General features: G+C 34.9%; 1 protein-coding gene across 1 annotated transcript in view; it reads left to right on the top strand.

Moving 5' to 3' along the window:
* Positions 1-15,260, top strand: part of LOC143222022 (cyclin-dependent kinase 14-like) — a 141,147-nt gene that overhangs the window by 95,358 nt on the left and 30,529 nt on the right. The gene's annotated exons all lie outside the window — the stretch shown is intronic.

The following is a 15,260-nucleotide window of genomic DNA, read 5'->3' on the forward strand; positions in this document are numbered from 1 at the left end:
GCTTAACCTGCTATAACACGAGATGAACAATAGCCAAATGCATTCCGTCGTTTGAGCTACATTTCTGAACAGTATTAACCAGTTTCTGAACTTTTATTTTTCTTTATTTTATTTTTTACAAATATGACAAATGACAAAGGCGAAAGTTGTTTTTTAGGGTTTTTAAAATGCCAGTGTACGAACAATACTGTAAGTGAAGACGTGTAGTTGTTTTGTTGACACAGAAGTAACTGACCGAGTAGAATGGAAATTGTAGATGCTTAGGAGTTCGTGACATCATTAGCTAGAGACATGAGAATCGAGTTTGATTGGTCCTTAGTGACTTAAGGGGATTATCGTGTGGATGTGTCCTAGAACGAAGATTCTGCACTACGTATAATGAAGCACATTTCTTGTGGCCAGCTGTCTCTATTGTAAGTTTCTGTAGATTTTGGGAGTTCCACTTCTTGCGAGGGAAAGTGTGTTATGTGTTGTTCTTCCGATTACTGGTGCCCCCTCTCTCTCTAAAAAAATGCTACAGTTATTAGCTTTTCGGAAGAATTTTCTTTAGAGGTAAGAGGAAACATGTAAGACATAGCTTTAAAAAAAAGTCATACCTTACTCTCTTACTGGCAATAAAAGGTTCTGGCTGCATTCCGATAAGTTACAGCACAGCGATGTTTTTGTTATATATGTATATTTAATAGTACTGTCTGTTGCCTGTTCATGTAACTACTTCGGGAGTGTAGATGGACCTTCACCAAAATTTTTATAAAGTTCATTAGGTCCATACGGGGCTATACACAAATTTCAAGTTTTTCATTTTGCGCTTTTTGTAGGTGTTTCTGACCACACTACTGTAGCATGAAGGTTTGTTGGTTTCATATGAAGATGCATAAAAATTTGCGGTTTAATATATAATGTTTTACAGTTTTTATGGGCGTTTTTACGTTTTCTTTTTACAATTACGTTAAAAAGGTTTGGTTTAGTTTGTTTTGAATTTCGCGCAAGGCTACTGGAGGGCTATCTGCGGTAGCTGCCCCTAATTTAGCAGTGTAAGTCTAGAGGGAAGGCAGCTAGTCATCACCATCCAACGCCAACTCTTGGACTACTCTTTTACCAATGAATAGTAGGATTGACTGTCACATTATAACGCCCCCACGGCTGAAAGGGCGAGCATGTTTGGTATGACAGGGATTCGAACCCGCGACTTTCAGATTACGAGTCGAGTGACTTAACAACATAACCACGCCAGGCCGCATGTAAAAGGAGCAACATTTCTTGCCCTGAGATAACCTTTCATTAATCTACAAACATTTTGTCCATAGGATGGGTACTCCAACTAGTCTATGTAAGTAGACACTAAAATTAATGTTTAGTTCATTCATTTTGGGGATGTAAAACAAAGTCTTAGAATATTATATTCCTAAAGGTGTTTTTGAAACATTATCTGAATTTATATATATGTATGTAGGGTGTGCTTTATTCAACTTGCTATTTGGTACATCTCTTTTCATATTTACTCACTGAGGTCAGGTATGGCCAGATGGTTAAGGCACTCGACTCGTAATCCGAGGGTCGCGGGTTCGAATCCCCGTCCTAACAAACATGCTCGCCCTCTCAGCCGTGGGGGCGTTAAAATCTTACGTTCAATCCCACTATTCGTTGGCAAAAGAATAGCCCGAAAGTTGATGGTGGGTGGTGATGACTAGCCGTCTTCCCTCCAGTCTTACACTGCTAAATTAGTGACGGCTAATGCAGATAGCCCTCGTGTAGCTTTACGCGAAATTCGAAACAAACAAATAAACATCGAAAGATAGCAACTTGTTTTTTAATATATTTTAGTTGCTCGAAAGATAGTTTTTGTTACGTAAATATAAACGTGGAACACGTTTTCTTCAGTATTTTAGCCAGAAATTTCAAGTTAGAACTGAATACAAAATGTGGCCATTAGTTCAGTTTGGCTCTTTGCTTTGTTAGTGTTACTTGTTGACTGCTGTTTAAATTATTAAATAGGTAAAGCGACCTCAGTTGTCTGTTCATTTCGTAACGAATTAATACGCAAATAAAATTTCCGTTTTCACTACTTTACAGAAAACTCTTGTGTTCTACCTGTTTACTTGGTGTTTGCTCAATTATACAAAAATATGTATACGCTAGACACACCTGTAAGAGTGAGTGCTTTAACATTCGGTAAAAATTATTTATTCTGAGTATAAATTTAGTAGAAGTACCGGTCTTTGTTGTCCAAAAGTGTCGAATTTTACTATAGCAAGCACTGTTATCAAGATGTGTTCGAAACCAAGCGATATAAATATAAATTGTTTACGAAGGTAAAAGAGTTTGTAAGATCGCAAAGCTTCCACTGTCAGCTAGTAGACTGTGTTATTACTGTGTTTCGAGGTAATTGCCTTCAGGACAGGGCCTTTGAGACCCATTTCTTCGGTACATTCCTTGTTATTGGTTTCTTGGTACATCGTCTTTCACCAGTAGGTGACTTCACTGCTTGAAAGAAGAACTGTTACTGCGAAGTTATGGTGACATAAATTCTCTTTTCCTTCTTACAAAAAGCAGTTTCTTGTTATGGATGGGGCGTATTGTGGAACTAAGTTACCTCACTGATAAACTAAAACCGAACTTTGTTCAATCCGGTATAGTCCTAACATCAAATCCCGGTCTGTTGAAAATTGAAGAAGTTGTATTTCTTCGAAATATAGTTAAGTTTAAATAGCTGTGTCGATTTTTTTAGCTTTTTCTTTTCTACAGTATATTTTATCTCCCAGTGACTTAGCAGCAAGGCTGAAAACGTATAACCCTCAAAATCAGGTTTTGGTACTCGAGGTGGGCAGAGAACAGATAGCCCATTATATATCTTTGCGCTTAACAACAAAGTACTACTTCTGATAAATTTTAGCATATATATTCTGATATCTGAGTTGCATTTGGTATATATCCAAAGTGTCATGAGCAAAACTTGTATATATTATGGCATAACATCTAAAACTCGCTATTTATTATTTTCAAATATGAATATGATTTGTCATTTTTTTTTCGTTTTCATGTAACACTTGACGTGAAATTAATAGGATGTGACAACCTTCGTTCTAACTTGGAGCATATAGTGAGTACAAAAGATCTAAGAACGTCAATTAGCCTTTCCTAATACCTTGAAACAATGTCATATGATTTTTTTTTCTAAGAATTATTCTGCGTCTATCGTTTGTTTAATGCAAGATAAAGCAGTGATTCTTAAGTTTTAGTTTACGCGCATAATGATGGTACAAGGAACTAATGAAGGTGGCACTTGAAGAAAATTAATGCAAAAATTATAAAATTTCTAATAAGCCCAGTTTTAGCTTTCCGCCTTCATATACAAACTGCTCTACCTGCTTCTACACAAAATTGCTAGTGTTTTCTTGATGAAACTTTGTAGAATGGACGACAATTGCCTGTTGTGGAGACACAAGTGTAGAAGAAAAAGTCTTCCGCTTTTCGAAACGTTGTGCCCCTACCCTTGTGTTTACACAACAGGCAAAAGAATATCCCAAGAATTGGCGGTGAGTGGTGATGACTAGCTGCCTTCTCTTTAGTCTTATACTACTAAATTAGGAACGGCTAACGCAGATATCCCTCGTATAGCTTTACACATAATTCAAAACAATCACACAAAACATCACAACTTTGACTGTCAACTCTATTTTACTATAGCAACAAAAGATTGTGACAAAATACAAGAATAATAAAATCGTCATGGTATTGTTGTAAGGTCAGGTCGAAAAGATTGTTAGTTAGAAGTGCATGCCACTTTTTTAATATATTTTTTATATATTTTTGTATTTCACTAAACATATTGGAGTAATGAATGAAAAGCGGATCTTCTGGTTGTACGAGCTATACTTGTGGAATCTTATGCTGTAATAAACAACAGTTTAAGTATAAGAATAACGTTTAGGCTGGTGTAATGTCACGCATTATGTGTCGTAGTGTAGTAAAAAAAACCTTTAAACTACGTACTTTAAATTTTCTCAATATTTACACTTATTGAACACTATTATTTTATAATTAAAAACAACACAAGTTCCACACGTGAAACAACCTTCTCCCTGTGTAGGCTGTTTCTAGTTACAAAACTGGCTAATACCAAATAATCAAACGGAATGGGCTTTCTAAATTATCTCTGTTGTCGAAAAGGACTGGATTTAAGACCCATCTGCTCTCTCAGGAGAAAACAAAACTTACCGTCTTAATTTAACCACGTGACTGCACCTAAGGATGTTCATTGAAGATGTCACTTGAAGATCATCCTGTCAGTTTCTCAGCGGAAAGCTAACGACTGCTTTAATATACTGAAGTTAATTTATTGGTTCTTTATATGCAGTTTAGGCACAAAAACAAAAAGATTAACACAGACTGGTTGATGGAGGGTTCAATATTAATTGGGAAAGAAGACTAACAAAATGAATGAATTGATGCAAGAAAAGAAGCTCCAGGGACGTAAAAAATCAGTTTAGTTCACTGTATATTTTACTTTGTATGTATATAAGCTTCAAACAAACTCTCGTGCGTTCAAATATCAACTTTCTGTTCAATCAATTCCCACTGATGTCATCGTGTCTGCGATGACTTAAGATAAATTCTAAAGTACCTTAACTTACATGGATCAATTTGTTGTCACAATAACCAGAGACTATTGGGTTGAACAAGGTATGATTTATTGTTCGTTCTAACAGAGCAACAAGAAGCTCAACATGTCGACACTTAATTGTTTTTCTATTTGTGTACTGCAGGATAAAACAACGAATATTTCAGTTTCTATTAACGATAAATGTTAGAATTCGCCTTGTCTTATGGTTGCTCAGCGGTAAGTTAACGGACTTCCAAAGCTAAAATCCTGGGTTTGATTCCTCGTGGTGAACAAAGCTTTGATAGCTCATCGTGTGGCTTTGAACTAAAAAAAACAAGCAAAGGAAGCTGTCCATTAGGCCCACCATTGCCAGATAGTTAGGGTGCTCCACTTGCAATCTGAGGGTCCCGGGTTCGAACCCCCGTCACACCGAACGTGCTCGACCTTTCAGCCATAGGTGCGTTATTATGTGACGAACAATCTCACTATTTTTCAATAAAAGAATAGCTCAATAGTTTGCGGTAAGTGATGGCTAGCTGCCTTTTCTCTTATCTTAAGCTGCTAAATTAGGATTGGCTAGCGTAGATAACCCTCGTGTATGTTCGCGTGAAATTCAACGACAAACAAACAAACTGTCCATTAAAAGTAATAGCATATACATGCAATATAACCTGATCTTGTCATTTTTTTGTTACTTTACTTTGTATAAATTAAGTTATTTTGTTTTACATATAATTACTGAAAAATCCATCTGTCTAAACAGAAGTCGCATAACTTTCGCACTGTTTTCCGACAAAACTGCTTAAAAAGTCCAGTAGGATTCTAGTGGTGACCTTATCTCATCCGCCCACCAGCTTAACAATCAATATTAAACTATGGCTGTTTACCGTGAGACTACAGTTATCTTCGGACAGATGGCGTTGTTATCATGTCCTATCGAAATCGCTAGGGTTTTATTCTACCTCGGCCATTAACCGATAGGCTTATTTCTGACTTTAAAAAAAAAAAGCGTTTACTGGAAACGTCGCTAAGTAAATAAATTAATACCATAGGTTTTAAAGGTATTTTTTTATAAAAGTACAATTTCTTTATTTTATTACTTTAATTTTCTCTTTTTTGTTTTACTTATGTGTGCATACACACATACATACACACACATGTATATATACTTTTTGTTTGTACGTGTTGTACTATCATGAAATTACACTTATGCCCTAACTATAATATGCTCAAACTCAGTCATAAAAGAAAATACATCTTCATTATAAGTACGTGTGTGTGTGTGTGTGTGTGTGTGTGTGTGTGTGTGTGTGTGTGTTATTGTAAAGCAGATAAGCTTTTGAAACTTTTAATGCCTATATTGTTTAGCTGTCTTGAGAAATCGACACCTCGTTGACGAGATAGCTAGGAGAGATTACAGTAGTTTTGTTTGTATAAAAGGTTATTAACTTTTGTTGTTGCCCTTGCTGAACTAACATTTTGAACCCTTTGGCATTTTTACCCCATTATTTTGTGTCCCATTTTATCGATGTTTTACATTAGTTAGGTCGTATACTGTTCGTGAATGGACACACACACTTTGCTTGAGAAACCTAACGTTCAGGTCGACCAAACTTCCTTTATAATAAGTTTATACAGTTCATCAATGGTGTATGACCGAGTGGTTTATTAGGTTGTTTATTTTTAATAGAGTATTTTGACAACGGATCAGATGGTTTAACAGGAAACAAAATCACCCTTCTGTCAAAGTGATCATGAATCAGTTTCAACAAAAATATGCAACTTTCATGTAGAACATCTTTATTGTTAGACAACATTACCACACAAATATAATATTTTCATGGACAGTGTGGTCTTCATACTCACGATGGTATCAAGAACTGACAATTCATATATATAACTGTTGTTTATTCTGATTCTATAATATATATTTTATATAGCTTGGTGGTTAGAGCAATCGATTGTCAGTCTCTGAGTCACTGGTTCGAATATTTGTCGTCGTCGAATATGCTAACCCTTTTAGCCGCTGGGACGTTATAATGTTATGTTCAATGTCGCTGATCGTTGGTAAAATATTACCTCAGGAATTGACGGTGGGTGATGTTGGCTAGTTGCCTTACCTCTAGTTAGAAACAACCAGCTCAAGTAGCCCTGGTGTAGCTTTACGCGGAATTCCAAACAAGATTTATATATTGAGATCAGTTTACGGTCAGTATATTGTAAAATTCATCGAAAAATATTAAAGTATTTTAATTTTTTTAAGACTGTGGTTGATGTCTTCCTTTGATCAGACGCAGATCTCTTAATTAATCAATTAACAATCTGCATGTTTTTTCCTTTTTTTAGTGATGTGATAGAAGCTCCTTTCTTTCCTTGTTTTGTTAATGTTCTTTACAGTTGATTGAAGCAGTCAGTTGTATTTTTCGTTAAGGTTCATTCAGTTCACGCTGATGTTGGATTTTTTAGTTAGTGGCAACTGTTACTCTCTTCCTATGTTAATAATGTACTATTGGTTTAAAAATGCTGCCACTATTCGAACGTAGCTAGTATCATAAAGCTTGTAAACTTTATTTCCCATAATATACCCCAGTCCTTTCTTCGTAATTTTAATTAATGAAAAAAACGTCAATTCTACCCACGAGAATGTTGATTATTTACTAAATACGTTTTGTTTTTTGTTTTTTTCGCACGTTGTAGTTTTGAATGATCATTTGCTTTAGTACATTGAAGTATATTCGATTAACCTTTCATAACATGGCATACTAGTCAATGCCTTTGTTGTTAGACCTAATTATTGTCATTTAAGCAGCGAAACAAACGTTTTCCAGGAAAGTAACGTTTAAATGAAATACTAGTGATTACAGTCATACTAATACTTTCACAGTTTTGCCTACAGAATTAACTTGTGGGACAGTGGAAAGTTTATGGACTTTCAACACTAAGATCCAAGGTTCGATTCCGCGCTGAACACAGCAAATAACGCAATGTGGATTTGCTCTAAAAACAATCAACCAACAACAAACTTGAACCAGACTGATAGAACTAGTTGTTTAGACGAGTGATTTCCAAACTCTTTTAGTCTAAGGCTCCCTTGATGTGAATAAAGAAGTTTTGGGCCCCCAATCTATAACTTCAGCATGGTGATTGAAAAACATTGCCTTAGTAAAAGCAATAACATCTTCCGACATACTGTATTATTTAATTAATCCAACGCAACTTTCATCATGTTTATTTAAAATCAAAGTTAATTCAATATCTTTGTTTTCGGCCTCTCTGTTGACGCCTTCTTTCCCCACAGAAAAAGCTTCACAGCCCACAGGGCCTCGGCACCCACTTTAAGAAACACGGGTATAGATAACTGCTATACGATATGTGTGTTTTTTGCTGTTTTTGTTTTTGGTACGCGTTGTTTAATTATGAATAGTGTAATGTATTTATATAATGATACTTAGTCGAACTTCAACTGTTTCTCTCGTAATTAAGTTCTTCATATCATAACCACACCCTTAACTTGTATCCTGAATTCATCTTGTTTGTTAATGTTTAAAATCAAAAATACCTTTCTCTTTGCTGACCGAACGTGGTCAAGTGGTTAGCGTGATGGACTATGGATCCGAGTTTCCATTGGTTGAACCCAGTTACTGCAAATTAAACACTAAAAAAGTCGCACTCTACATTTTGGAGCCATTAACGCGTTATAAGAGTAACAGTCCAATATCATTATTCTATTAGAGTAGCTAACAAGATAATATTGGGTGATGTTGGATAACTCCCTGTCGTTAAAGTTTGCTCTTCACCACCACCATTGGCACAGCGGAATGCCTGCGAAAACGTACAGCTAGAAACCGGGTTTCCATAACCATTGTGGGCAGAGCACAGATAGTCCATTGTCTAGCTTAGCTTTGTGCTTAATTCCAAACAATTAAACAATCGTTGAAGTCTATAACTTCAAAATTATGAATTATTTTAATAAAAGTTTTAATACCCATACCAGCCGTCTTGAGGTACATTTTTACTTTAAGTGGGTTTCTCGTCATCACGAAAATTATGAATAGTTAGGATAGATAACCCTGGAGTAGTTTTGCGCAAAATCGATTGAACAACAACGATATTTCTCTTGCGTTTACACAGTGTAGTGAAAGTTACGTGGGCCAAACACAGAACTTGCGGTTTAGAATGGGTTCTGCACGTTGCATGGTAGAAATCCTATTTAGTACCCTTAAGACGATCAGAAATGTATCTTAAGTTCCTGTAGCTTATTATAAAAACTTTCTTTTTATTTTCCAATTTTGTGTTATTGGAATCAATAAAAAGTTATTTTTTAAATAAATGTTCAAAGTACTTAGAATCTGACTTAAATTATTTGTGGATGTTATATAAATATATAACCATTATTTATTGATTTTTAAAATATTTTACTGTAATATATACATTGACTTTGTTAAAGCTGATATATATTTTATGTTATGTATTATTTTTCAATTACGTTGAATGAAGAGCAGTCTTGAAGCTGAAAAATCGCAGCAATGAGTCAAAAATCCGGATTAAAATAAACATTTCAAGCCTGGTTGCCCTTTAGTGGCACAGCGGCAAGTCTCTGGATTTATAGCATTAGTAAGCCTGGTATGGCCAGGTGGTTAGGGCACTCAACTCGTAATTTTACCGAATCCCCATTACACCAAACATGTTCGCCCTTTCAGATGTTTTTAATCTATTCTTACACGGCTAAATTAGGGACGGTTATTCGCAGATAGCTCTCGTGTAGCAGCTATACGAAATTCAAAACAAACAAAACAATTATAACGCTAGAAACTGTAGCCCGTTGTATAACTTTGTACTTAACTACAAACAAATCAGACCTCGTGATGCTTTGAATGAATGCTCCCTACAAATGGCACTAAAACATTTTAAAATACGATTCATCTCGGTGAAATAATAATAAGAAACATATTTAGAATTTCTAATATGAGATCTATGTGTATATTTCGGTCGTAAAATTATATCCAAAGTGTTACTAACACTGTGAGAAAAGTAAACCTTGTGTGTTTTTTTTAAGTGATGTTTTTGTCTCGTACATATATTTTTGTCGAGGATTTAAACAACAATAATAACAAAAAAGAGCACCAGTGCATTTACACGTGGGTTTTAAAGAGTTCGTTCAACATATTTAAACATGTTTTACGAGTATGAAGTCGTCATTAGAAATTCGAGTATAAAAGCTTAAACAATTCAAGGATTTGGGATTATACTTTTCAAGAGAATAGTGTAAACTTAAAGAACGTGGACTTGTATTAACATAGTTTATTGTAAGACGCTTGGATATTTTCTTCCGTGTTTCCTGCATATTATATTTCAGCGTGGTGTTTTAGGTTTATTGAAGAAGGCGTCTCTTGTTTGTTAACGTTATAGCCCTGTAGTTTTTTCTATTAACTTATAAACGTACCCATGGAGTGTATTGTTTTGCCATTTAGTGAACTGTTATTTAGAAACTGCCGTGTATGTACAATCTAGCTGTAAAACACATGTTGTCAGGCGCAACGAAACGTTCAGCAGACGCACCTTAACCTCATATCCATCTGTTTTAACAACACTCTTAACGTGCTAATCGTATGGAGTAGTTATGGGGAAGAGACTAAACATCGTCTTTTTGTTAGGGCTCTTGTCTCGCAACCTGCGAGTTGCGGGTTCGAATACCCGTCACAGAGCATGCTCACCCTTGTGCATGGGTTTTAGAATTCAGACTAAAATAGTTTGTATATCAGCTTTCATGTGCATAAAACTCGTATGTTATGTTCTGAACTGCGACTCCTTTTACAGAGTATTAAAGACTTTATTATTAATGTGCATTTCTTTAATATCACTTATGTCAGAATTTTTGTTACACGTAGGTATAGTTCTAAATACCCATAAAACAATGTGTATAAATTTCTCAAATTACTTGCAGTCAGAATACTTATAAGTTCGAAAGAAGTTGAAAGATACAGTGCTCTACAAGTGTTAGGACAACAGAATATTTTAAAATATAAATATTTTATTTCCATTTGATGGATCTAATTCTTCCTTGCCATTATGGAATGTAAATTTCAATACTATGGTAATGCTTCACTGATCCCTGTTGACAACTGAATGATCAAGGGTGAGAATATTTATCATTTGTTTAGAATTCCCTAGTACTTGTACCAAGGGCATGTCATAATGGATCTGTTTGAATGAACATACTTATAAAATCGAGGGTCTGAAATACCTGTCATGGTATTCCATATTACAGTGACTTAACTATATGCAAAGACGCTAACATATTATACCAATATATGCTAGAAGAAATCAGTTTAATAGCACTCAAACACTGTTAAGTACACCCTAGCTCGTGAGACTGAGGTAGGTATATATGAAAATAGGAAAGGAAGAGTTCGAACACCTAAACTCAATGATACTGCTGGTAAGTTATGTAGCTTTCGGGACAGAAGGAAGATTGCCACTGATCTCAAATATGAGGAAACGACCATGTACCAAATGACAAAGTATCTACAGTATCAAGAAGACTCAACGATAATGGAATATTTAGTAGTGTAGGAGTTTGAAAACCTTTACTTCGATCTCAAATATTGTCAAAAGACTTAAAGTAGCTAAAAAGTACAAAAATTGGACTGTTGATGATTGAAAAAGAGTGTTGTGGACGGATGAGTCCATGTTTGAAATATTTTATTCAAAACGTATGTTATACGTCCAGCGTGAGAAAGGTGAAAGATACTTGTTTCAACACAAAACACCTGCCATAAAGTATGGGGGATGTAGCGCGATGGTTTTGGGAGTGTATTTCTGCTTAGGTGACAAGAAAGTATTTGCAACATAGATGGAATAATGGACCAGCGCAAGTACCATCATGCTATACACAATGGTTTGTGTATTATTGGTAAAGGATTCTACTAAGTAAGAAGATGATAACCCCAAACCCTCATCCAACCTATGCAGAAGTTACTTAACTAAGAAAGAAACTGCTAGAGTTATTCAAATCAGTTGAGCAGATCTAGGATTTGATAAATCAAAAACTTGACAAATCAAAAGTTACTTCCAAAGAAACCTTAAGGACGAGTATTAGAGACACTTGGATTGAAATTCCACAGTACAGTTTGGTTAAATATATTGTAACAACACTTGAAAGACCGTTTGCAGATATTAAAACAAAAAGAGCATATAAAAAAATATTAACTGTTTGTTATACTCAGGCACTTCCACTGAGTTTCTGTTGTATTGAATATGAAGATTAATCAAACTTTCTTCGGCATGGCCAGGTGGGCTAAGGCGTTCGACTCGTAATCCGAGAATCGCGGGTTCGAATTCGCGTGGCACCAAACATGCTCGCTCTCTCAGCTGTGGGAGCATTGTAATGCGACGGTCAATCCCGGCCATGCCGGGCCGTAATCTTCATGTCCTTGCAGAAGTCATATTACAAGATGTTTTTCACCACTACTTAATTATAAATGTCTTCCTTATAGGAATGTATTTAACTAATTATTCTAATGTTAACAGTACATTGAGTGATGTATGGTCATTACTTAGAACTATATACTAAGAACTACAAATACTTGAAGTGTATTTAAAATATGTCAATTTAGATTGGATATGTCAATAAACATTCTGTAACCAGAAACGCTCATTTATCGTTCCCAGATGATTTGCCTGTCTGTTTTAAAGCAGATTTATAGTACTGACTACATCGTTGCAATATGCTTTTTTAACATTTTACATGTCAAGTAAAACCATAAACGGATTTCTATACGATTAAGTAAAATATGATTAAAACTGAAATTATATGATTTCTATAGAGCAATAAAGTCGAGATAGTGTAACAACTTAAGCTTATTAAAAATAAACTCCATATAACTTTTTATCACAAAGCCAAAAAGCAATTTGCTCTTTTTTTTATTTTAAACAAAGTTACACAAAAGTTATCTGTATTAACAGCGCCCACCGCCAACTCGTAGGATATGTTTTTCTTGGCGAATAATGGGATTTAACTGTTTTTTGGTATTTTTTCTACCACAACCATGACTTTAAATGCAAAGCGCATTTTGCGGTAGCGGTTGCTAAATCTCGAATTCTGGGATTCCTGGTTTGTGCGCACTAAACTCTTGGTCTTTATGTAAAAAACCTGCTCTATCAAACCATAGTATGAAAATACTTAACAATATTTTGATATTAGTTAATACGATGAAATCTTATTCAAAGTGGTTTTAAGTACCAGAGAAGAAGCCAGTTAGAGGAATACATGCAACGCAACAGTGCTATTGTGGATTTCTTGTGCAACTGCAAATTCAGTATGGTTATGCCTATTTTTATACAAAGGTATGCAGTCCCAATCCGGTTAATATAGTGTAGATTTTAAATAAACTGAGAATACGTGTTGTAAGGTTAACACAATAGTTTGTACTAGAATTAAGATCCCTTTATAGATATGTCTAATAAGAAAAACCTTAGATGTGAAAAAATGGGCGTGACCAAAAAAGGGATTGAGCGTGCAACTTAAAAGAATGAAATCAAAGTTGGCGGCCAAATTGGTAACTACACTTATAGCAATAACAATAATTTTATAGCAAATATTCATTTATTAGTAAGCCAGACTTCCTTTTTCGTTCAACTTGGGGCATAATGGGTAAAACAAAATACGCGCTTTTATCTTATAGTTGTGCTGTTTTAAATCATCCGTCTTTTATCCGAAGGACAGAAATATCACCTTTTCTCAGAAGCGAAGCTGTAGTAAAGATTTCAGCCCGATAGCCCACGGTACTTTTTTTGTAGGTGTGAAAAGAAGAAAAAAGGAAGAAATTAGGTAAAAATTTGAGATTTTACATCTTATGTATTTTTTAATGGATTGCCTTGAAATTTGGTATGTGAAGTAAGGGGCCAGTAGGGTACATTCACGCGAAAATATTTAATGGTTTGGTTCATCATATTCCGTGATGCAGAAAATGGAAAATTGTTAAACTATCGCTTCTGATAATAATACACATCGTGTCCTGCAGGTTGTTTGGGTCCCACCAAACATTACCTTGATTTAATTATATAACCCTCAGCAGTAACTGTTTAGAAACGTGACAGTTATCATCACGATTGAACAGTGTGTTTAAGTCTCATTGCTACCTGTACTAACAATTCCTAGTCTTTTATTTATTAAGAGCTGTTTCTTCATTGAGGGTGGGGTGAAGAATCGACGTATTAGAAATAATAAGATAAATAAAAATGCAAACATAATTATATTTTATGGTGTTTTTTGTTATTGAACTTTCGAATTGTTTTCTGAAGGACTTTTTAAAGAACACATGTTGCTGATGTATAATATCTTGTAGAAGAAAAATTTAATATAACTGATACAGCTTTACTTGCTACGTTTGTGAGATACTATACCGCCTTTTTCATGTTATTACACTTGTCTTACAATGAGCAATCAAGCAAAAAGTAAAATATATTTTTTGCTGTTTTTGTTGTTGTCCTGCTTTTGGGGCCCTTCACCCCAGGACCTAATACACAAAAGATCAAAAATGTATTCCAAAGTTCCCCTCTGTGAACTCATGAGATAGTCCGATGTGGCTTTACTATAAGGAAAACACACCTATATGTTCTTAAGACGGCTGGTATGGATATAAAAACTTTAATTAAAATAAAGTACAGGACAACGTTTCGACCTTCTTAGGTCATCTTTGCTAACATGAAGAAGGCTTAAAAAGGTCGAAACATAGTTTTGTACTTTATTTTAATTAAAGTTTTTATATTAATACCAGCCGTCTTTAGAATACATTTTTACTGCAAGTGGATTTCTCGTTGTCATGGACACAAAAGGTCAGTTGTTGTAGCACCGAACTGAAAGACTGACTTCATAACAAGAGCTGTCTCATTTCCATGACACAACATTTTCTGCTTTATGGGAATATTTTCATAAAACATTGAAAACTGTATGGGAAGAAAGTTATATTATCCCACTTATGTTTAGTGTGGTTGTCGTAAACACACTGAAGAAGATCTAAAGTTTTATGTAATTACTCATACAATAGATCAATGCTTTTATTAACGTTTGTCTTCCAACGTATAGCTGTAAGAAATATGTGTGGAAGGTTTCATTGGCTCAATATTAGAAGACTTAGTTAATGAAAAAATATGACGTTTGAAGTCCTTCATGTTATTACAGAAGGTTCTTTGTTTCACATAATTAGGTTGATGTGGAGGTAGGTAATATTGTTCCACTACAAAATATAGTATGCCGGGCTGTTGATTCGTGGGTTCATAGTTCCACAAAGGGGAAAAAAACGTGATCCGCACTTTGGGAGCATGAATGTGTTATAAGAGTTCTAGTCAGATCCCTTTCGCAAGAATTGGTGGTCAGTTGTGTTGATTAGCTATCATTCTTATAGTTTATTATTTCAACATTATCGACGGCAGGCGCATATTTAATTCGTGTAGCTTCGAAACAAATGCAAAGAAAATATTTATTTAATGAACGAGATTGTTTTATTTTAGCTCCGTTTTAGTTTATTTTCGTGCTGACCCAATAGCCATAAGAGAGATAAATGAGTTGGAGACGTACCCAGGTTTGAGTTTCAACGACGTCTGCTTTTACTTTTAATTTATTCGCGAGAATTTTTTATAGTTTTCACTCGTTTTA

The sequence above is a fragment of the Tachypleus tridentatus genome, chromosome 8 (genome assembly GCF_004210375.1).
Source record: "Tachypleus tridentatus isolate NWPU-2018 chromosome 8, ASM421037v1, whole genome shotgun sequence".
Lineage (NCBI taxonomy): Eukaryota > Metazoa > Arthropoda > Merostomata > Xiphosura > Limulidae > Tachypleus > Tachypleus tridentatus.